At 40.0% G+C, this 7943-nt stretch overlaps 1 long non-coding RNA gene across 1 annotated transcript; it reads left to right on the top strand.

Moving 5' to 3' along the window:
* The first annotated feature begins 1616 nt into the window (after positions 1-1616).
* Positions 1617-6872, top strand: LOC114038859. The gene is made up of 3 exons (XR_003568601.1): positions 1617-1699; positions 2772-2967; positions 6518-6872. It is a non-coding gene; the product is annotated as an uncharacterized LOC114038859 (long non-coding RNA).
* Positions 6873-7943: the final 1071 nt, after the last annotated feature.

Here is a 7943-nt window from a genome sequence, read left to right as displayed (position 1 = left end):
CTACTCCCTCTTTAAGCTTGCAGTTCACTAACCTCTCCCCACTCTCAATTTTTTTTTCAGGTTTGCCCAGCCATATTTTGCCCATTTTGTACTTGTATGAGTGATTTTGTGACTCCAAAGATGAGATTTTATATTTATGTCCATTCGATTTCATTTTCTCCATCACTTTCCCTCTAATATAATGCTTAAGAGAGCAATAAATGGCAATGAAAAACAAGTGTCAATTGAAAAATAAGGATAGATAAGTACCATAGGAGCTCAGAAGAGAAAGATGACCTTGGGCTAGAGTAGTCAGGGAAGACTCCATGGAAGAGGTGATTCTTTCGGTCATTTCTGTCAAATGTTATTTCTATTCGTGAAACACCTCTCACACACATCTCTTCTTTCCCACTCTCACAACCATTCCCCTAGTCTAGGTTCTCATCACCTCTAAATTGGACTAGTATAATCCCTCCTTTTGGTCTCCCTGCCTCGAGTGTCTTTCCCATCCAGTCTATTTACCATCTAGTTTCTAAAATGAGGTTCCTAAAGTTTAAGTCTGATTATGTCATGCTCTCTACCCACTTCAACAAACTCCCATGGTTTTTTATCACCTCTAGGATCAAATAAGAACTTCTGTTTGACATTTAAAGCTCCTCACAACCCAACACCTTCCTACCTATATCACAGAACATGAGAGATAGAAAGGATCTGGGAGATCCCAAGTCCAAGTGAACCCCTTTAGTCCAAGGTGAAATGACTGGTCATTGACTTTTCCATTCTTCCACATTTGCTTCTTCATCCTCAACTCACAACCCACATGTCTAATGTGCAGTTTGGGTTTTCTAATAAGTGACAGAGGCCTGAGTGGTAGAGACCTTTCTGCCCCTAAAGCAGTTTGCATCCCTGCTTTAAATGAAGACTATAGCTAAATTTAATAAAAGGTTGAAAAATATTTAGCTCTCTCCAATCGGAGAGAGGATTATTAACTACAGCACCCTCCAGTGGATGGCGGAGGTAATAATTGAAAAAAAAAAACACTAGCTGGCAGAACTGTGATACTCCTATTGGGGAAGGGGTTTACTAACCATGGAAGTTTGAGAGAATGCTAGACAAAGTATTAGGTGGTTCTGAAGATAGCTGGATAGCTGAAGACTAGCTTGGGGATCAGTCGAGGGGCAACACCCAGCAATGAACAAGCTTACAAAAAACAGCTCAAAGACATCACCAGGATACATCAAGAGATTTTCAGCATCAGAACCATGAATTACCCCTCCATGTGTGTACTCTGGCTTTCATGTTCTCTGCATGTGTGCCTTTTCATGCAGATGCCCCAGTTATGTGTTACCTAATTGAGAGTGCCCCATGTGAGGTCCTTATGCATGTTCACTCTTCCCACTAAGCGTGTGTATATTTAGTTGAGAATAAATTCTAAGTTTATGAGAGGAATGTTCTGTTCCCACTTTTATTCATATGTCATTTTATTACATGACTTTGCTTTGAAGTCTGTGTCTTTTGACTGTGTACATACTGATGGGATTTCATACACTATATTTTTGACAAGATTCTGACTTATAAGAAACATGGTAGATTGCTGGTTACTTTCCTTCTTTCCCTCCTTATTCTCCTTCCACCAGTAATGATGACAATGGTACTAGAGCCAAGGTACTGAAGTCAGTGGTTTCCTGAGTGAGAAGTGTCATTTTCGTCATGTGTTCAGGTGATGTATAGTGATCATTTCCCACCTCCTCCTCTTCCTAAATTCTAGGAACATCTCTTTCTCTCTGTCTGTCTCTCTCTGTCTCTGTCTGTCTGTCTCTCTCTGTCTCTGTCTCTCTGTTTCTCTCTCTCTGTCTCTCTCTTTCTCTCTCTCTCTGTTTCTGTCTCCCTCTCCTTCTCTCCTTTAGGGTCAGTATTAGTTCTAATAAAACTTCATCAAAATAGGGAACAACTGCTTCCCAATTCTGTTTTCTCTGAGAGGTGAAGGAAGTTTTGATGAAAGAACAAGTTGAGGCCTGAGAACCTGGAGTCTTTCATCTGCGAAGTATCTCAGGGCCTCAGTTTTCCTATTTGTAAAATGGGGCTTATTGCCTTTGTTGGTTTTTGGTATTGTGTAAATGAGAGCAAAGTCAAAGATTCAGTCCCAATAAGGACTCTATTTTTTCTTCTATCTTCCATGGCTGCAGTTTCCCTGACCAATCCAAAGGAATCCATTAGTTTCAAAGGAGACTGGTAAGAGAGAAGAGATTGCTCAGGTCAAACTCTTCCCCACCATTAGAAAAACCAACCCAGAACATGTCCTGCTGATGGTAGATGAGAAGTGTCATCTGCATTAAGTGGCGGTGTGGCAAGTAGAAAGAACACTGGATTTGTAATCAGAAGACCTGGGTTCAAATCCCAGTTATGAATTTGGGCAAGTCACTTCAAAGCTTTATTCATCTGTAAAATTAGGGAGTTGAATTAGACGGCCTTAAAAATCAAACCCACTTTCAGGCTTAAAAAGAGTTCTCTGTTCTGAGGTTTTAGTTGCAAGAATTGATAACACTGACTTAGAACCATCTCTTCACTACTTCCACATTTCTCAGTGATGGTCCAGGATCCTGATATCCCAAGATAGCAGTAGCCCTTGGACACATTCTGCCTTTGACTTTTGTGAACACATTACACCATAATTTTGGGGCTTCACCTCTTTCTCACTTCCCTACATATATTTATGTTTCAACATTTTACTCTACATTTCTCATCCTCATGTTCACCAGATGAGCATCATTTATCACCTTTGTTGCCACCAGGGGGAAACTGAAGGAGAGGAATAACTTTCTGGGAACTGAGAACAGAAGGTAACACAGATTGATGGAGCTAGAGAAAAGTCAGTGCCAGCTGCATTTAATACAACTACAATTCCATGTTAAAATCAAATGCAAGAACCATGGAATTCAACAGGGACCCACAGAGATCATCTGATCTATCCTTCTACCCCTAAGACAGGTAAATGTATAAGCTGCCCCAGACAGATGGTAGTCTGGACTCAAGTTATTTTCTTTCTTCTGCTAGAATCTATTTTCAAGTGGGCTGACAATGCTCTCGACTACATGGTGTGGAGGGTGGGGAGAGACTGTCTTTGTACAATAAATTTTTTGAAAGCTGAACAGATAATATCCAGGGTGAGAGTACTTGTCGATAGGCTTAAAACATTATCAGCCCTGAGAACATTTTTATTGACTTGTTAAATGTTCTCACTGTCTCTTATTATCCTACAAGAATAACTTGACAGTTTTATTCAACAAATATTTATTCACCACCTGCTATGTGAAAGATAATCATCTTAAGTATTGGACATATGAAGACAAAAGCATAAATGGTACTTGCCCCAAGGGATCTTATACTCTACTGAGAGATACAATAGGTAAATAGAGAAGCAAACACGACAATTTGAGGTGTGATCAAGTAATGGCAGTGAGGCAAATCAGGAAAAGTTTCATGCAGGAGTGGCTACCTGAGCAGAGCCTTCAAGGAAGACAGGAATTCTAAAAGGTGAAGAAGATGAGGTGGGAGTATATCCAAGGCATGGTTGACAGTCTGTACAAAGACATGGAAACAAGAGATAAAATGTCAAATTCAGAGACTGAGAAGTAGGATGCCATGATTGGAAACTATTATAGAGTCCATTAAACTCTAAGATGGGGAGTTTGTATTTTATAATAAGAGAAAACAGGGAACCATTGAAAATTTTTGAGCAGGAAGGCATCATGGTCAGAGTTGTGCCTAATTTTGGGAGCTAGGTGGATGATAGATTGGAAAAGGAACAGACTAGAAGCAGGAGGGTTAGTAAATTTAAATAGTGCTAGCAAGATAAGATGAAGAGGCAGAGCTCTAATGCCAGTGCTCTTTAGTTCAGGTTTGATGTTAGGCTGAAATAAGGCACTCTGAAATCATTGAATATTTAGCAATTTTTTTTGACTAGGTAAAGAGGCCCTTCTTTGCCTCATTTCTTATTTAACCTTAATCACTGAATGGGTGCTGCCTCAGTCAAACTGAGACTTGTTAAAGACCTTAGCTTAAAAAGGCCAAGGTCCCCCATTGCATCCTGGGTCCATCTCCAGTTGTCCTGATCTATATCTTGCCACTGGATCCAGATGGCTCTGGATAAGATAGTGAGGCTGGTGACTTTGTACAGCCCTCCCTCACTTAAATCCAATTCACTTGCAAGTCATATCACCTTCCTGATGTCATGGCATCACCTCCCTGATATCATGGTCCTCTTTGAGAATGAAGGACAAACAATAGCACAGAAAGGACATGCAACCAGGATACAGTGGTGCTTAGCTTACCTGGACAGGACCATTTTGATAGGGAAATGAATCTGGTCAGAAGAGTAGAGTAAAGTGATTTGTGTGGGCTTCAGAAATCTGCCAGGTCCTAGGAACCTACACTCCTAATGTCTGGAACTTTAGAGTGCCCTTATATGACTTGGAAGCTGTGTCAGGGAGGCTAGGGTCAATTTATTCTCATGAGTCCTCTACCTACCCCATTTTGGAGAGGGGCAGGGAAGGAAGTTGCATCAGGGAAGCTGGGGCCAATCACTTCAGCCAGTTAGGTCCTTGGGACAGCTTTGTCTTCTTTTAGGTAAAGTCTCCCCTCGTTGAGGGTGGGAGGAAAGAAGCTTTGTCAGGGAACTGCTCTTGTCACAGTCAATGTTAGGGTAGTTGTAGGGTAAATGAAGAAAAGGGAGATAAGGAGATATTGTGAGGGTCAAGTTGACAAGCCTTGGCAATCTACTGGGTACAGGAGATAAGAGAAAGGAAAGAGTCAAGGCTGACTCTGAGGTCACAGGTTTGGGTCACTTAGAGGATTGGTGGTACCTTTACAGAAATAGGGAAGTCCAGAGGAAGGGTAGGTTTTTAGGAGGGAGTTGTGTTCTGTTTAAGACATGTTGAGTTTATAGTGCTTCTGGGATATCCAGGTAAAGATGTCCAGCAAACAGTTAGTGATGTGGGACTGGAATAACAGTAATTATGTATTCAAAAGGTCAACAAATATTTTTTGGCCATTTACTGTGCACAGTGCACTGTTCTAAGCATTGAGGAAGCAGACATAGAGGTAGAATTTTAAAAATTAAAATAAATTAGCATAAAACACTTCCCTGTAACAAAAAAAAAATCAGTTAAGCAAACCAAACAACACAGTGATATTTTCTGAGAGCATATATAGCATTCCATTTTATCCATAGCTCTCCACATCATTATCAAGAGGAAAAAAGCATCTGTTTTCCAGGGCCAATATTAGTCATCACAGTTTATATGAGTTGGGCTGCCTTTCAATCATAGGCATGTAGAGCAAATTTCCTTAGAGTGTGTATCCAGGGAATTGAATTTTATTTTATTTTTTTAAGGTGAATGTTTCTTGAATACTTATCAATGAAGGACATTTTATACATCAACTTGATTAAGGAAACAAAAATGACTAAATTGAAAAACACTAAACTTTAAAAATGAGACAAAATACCTAATTATTTAAGACAATAGTATAGGCCTGGACATTTCCAGCATATTCTGGATACTCACCTGTGTTTTTAGCATTATTTTTGTTTACCTCTTGTAGTCACTGCTCAACAAACATTTATTAAATACCTACTGTGTAGAGTTTAGTGCAAGGTGCTGGAGGAGATGCAGTTTGGAAAAGATATGATTCCTGGCCTCATGGAACTTGCAATCAAGTTAGAAGAATCCTAGAGATCATTCTAATACAAGGGTTCTTCATCTTTTTATTTGGTGTCCTGTGCTCTTTTTGCAGTCTGGTGAAGCCTATGGATCCCCTTTTGACTAATGTTTTCAATACATAAAATATAATACATAGGACTGCGAAGGAATTATATTGAAATGCAATCATCACAACATTTTTTAAAAGTTCACAGGTCCTCTTCCTCGTCAAGGTTAAGAATCCCAAAACATGACCATTTTGCAGATGATGAAACTGAGACTCAAGAAAAATGAAGTCACTTGCCTAAGATGATCTAGCTAGTTAGGTGAAGACTCATGGCTAGAACCCAGGTGTCTTGTATCTGAATCTAGTGTTCATTCCACTGCATGGCACTGCAAACAAATCTAGGATATTGTCCCTTGACCTCAAACTGAAAATAGACTAGTTAGGGAGATACGATATGATAGTCTCAGAATTTGGTTCCAGCAGCAATATTTGAAAACTTTTATGACAATTCTTGTCTAAAAGTCGAGTAATTACTAGTTTTTGTAGCTGGCTGTCTGTTTCCCAGTGTGTAGATAATCTATGCCTATTTTCTTCTCTTGCTCACTTTTGGGCTATGGCCTAGCTCATTTCCATCTCTACCTAAAGATGATTGTGGACAGACAGAGAAGATATAACTAATAGGTCTGATTTTGTTGGAAAGGAGGTGAAAATTTAATTCTTCTGTCAATGGAGTTTGGGGGATCATATGGGTATTTTAATCTATATCATTAATATATGGGTATTTTAATCTATATCATTAATACTTACATCCATTTTTTTTCTTTTGCCTTAGTAATCAGAGTGACTACTCCACAGAAGATTGCAGGAAAAGATGGGAAGTGAAACTATTTTTCATGCTACAACCCTTCCCCTCAATTTTGTGGTTTTGTGGACCAACTACTCATGAACCTCCAATTCCTCTCTTCTGAAAATTTCCTAATACTGGAGTTTCCTTATCTTGCCTATGGCCACCAACACAACTCATTATGCATTTTGAATCCCTTCCCCAGAAATAGGTTCTGCATTGAAGTATGAAATATGCTGGTTGGCTTGGCCAAGACAAGGAAATTACAGTAAAATTGAAAAAAAAAACACATGAAATTTGTTTTTGGGGCTTCTCTGTCATCCTATTTATCTCCTCATCTCTTTTCTCTAGGGGTCATTTTTGCAGGGCAAAATTTTGCAGGACATTTTGCAGGATACTCTGGACAGATGTCTTCCCTTCCCTAGTAAGAAACTCAAAATGTACTTGTCCAATGACAGTAAGTATTGAATTGATTCTGAGACAGATAAAAAGAAGTGTTAGCCATGAGTTCCTGTCCCTGAGTAGTTTAAAGCATGGTTGGGAACATAAGATATGTGCCCATGGAAAGTTCACAAGACCTCAGAGTTTGAAGGGACCTCAGTGGCCATTTAATGTAACCTGTATCTGAACGAGTCCCATTGTACAACATACCCAAGAGGTGACTGACCATCCAGTCTCTGCTTGAAGACTTCCAGGGAGTGAGAACCCACCCCCACCCACAGTTGGTCAACTTTAATTGTCAGACAGATTTCCCTAACATCCAGCCTAATTTTGCTGCTGCAACTTCTACCTGATGCTCATAATTCCACTCCCTGAGGACAAGCAGGATAAGAGTAGGGGAAACAGCCTGCTATAGTGGAAAGAATGCAGGATATGGAGTCAGAAGACCTGGGTTTGAATTCTAGCCAGTTGCCTGCTGTGTGAACTTGGGCACATTTCTTAATCTCTGTAGGCCTCAGTTTCCTCATCTCTAAAATGAGAAGGTTGAACTGGATGGCTATAGAGGTCCCTTTCAGTTCTAAACCTGTGATTCTGTACCTAGTGCTTCCTCCAAATGGTGGTCCTTATAATGCCCTCCTTAAACTTCCTCTTTGCTAAGCAAAACATTGCCAGTTCCTTCAGCTGATCAGCATGCAGCATGAAGTCCTTCCTGATGGTGGTCATCTTCCTCTGGATATTCTTCAGCTTCTCAGTAGCCTCCCTAACCTGTATTAACTAGGCCTCAATACAATACTCCAACTGTGGTCTGATCAGGGCAGAGTACTGCCCTGGGGATACAGATACAGAATAAAACAGATATAGAGTACTCCTAGTCCTGGATGCTAGGCTTCCCTTAATGTAACTTGTGACCACTTTGGTTTTTGTAGTTGCCATATCACACTACTCCCTCTTTAAGCTTGCAGTTCACTAACCT

Source organism: Vombatus ursinus, unplaced genomic scaffold (assembly GCF_900497805.2).
Source record: "Vombatus ursinus unplaced genomic scaffold, bare-nosed wombat genome assembly UNPS02011379.1, whole genome shotgun sequence".
Classification (NCBI taxonomy): Eukaryota; Metazoa; Chordata; class Mammalia; order Diprotodontia; family Vombatidae; genus Vombatus; species Vombatus ursinus.
The sequence above is the reverse complement of the archived record's forward strand: the minus strand, read 5'-3'. Positions and strand labels throughout refer to the sequence as shown.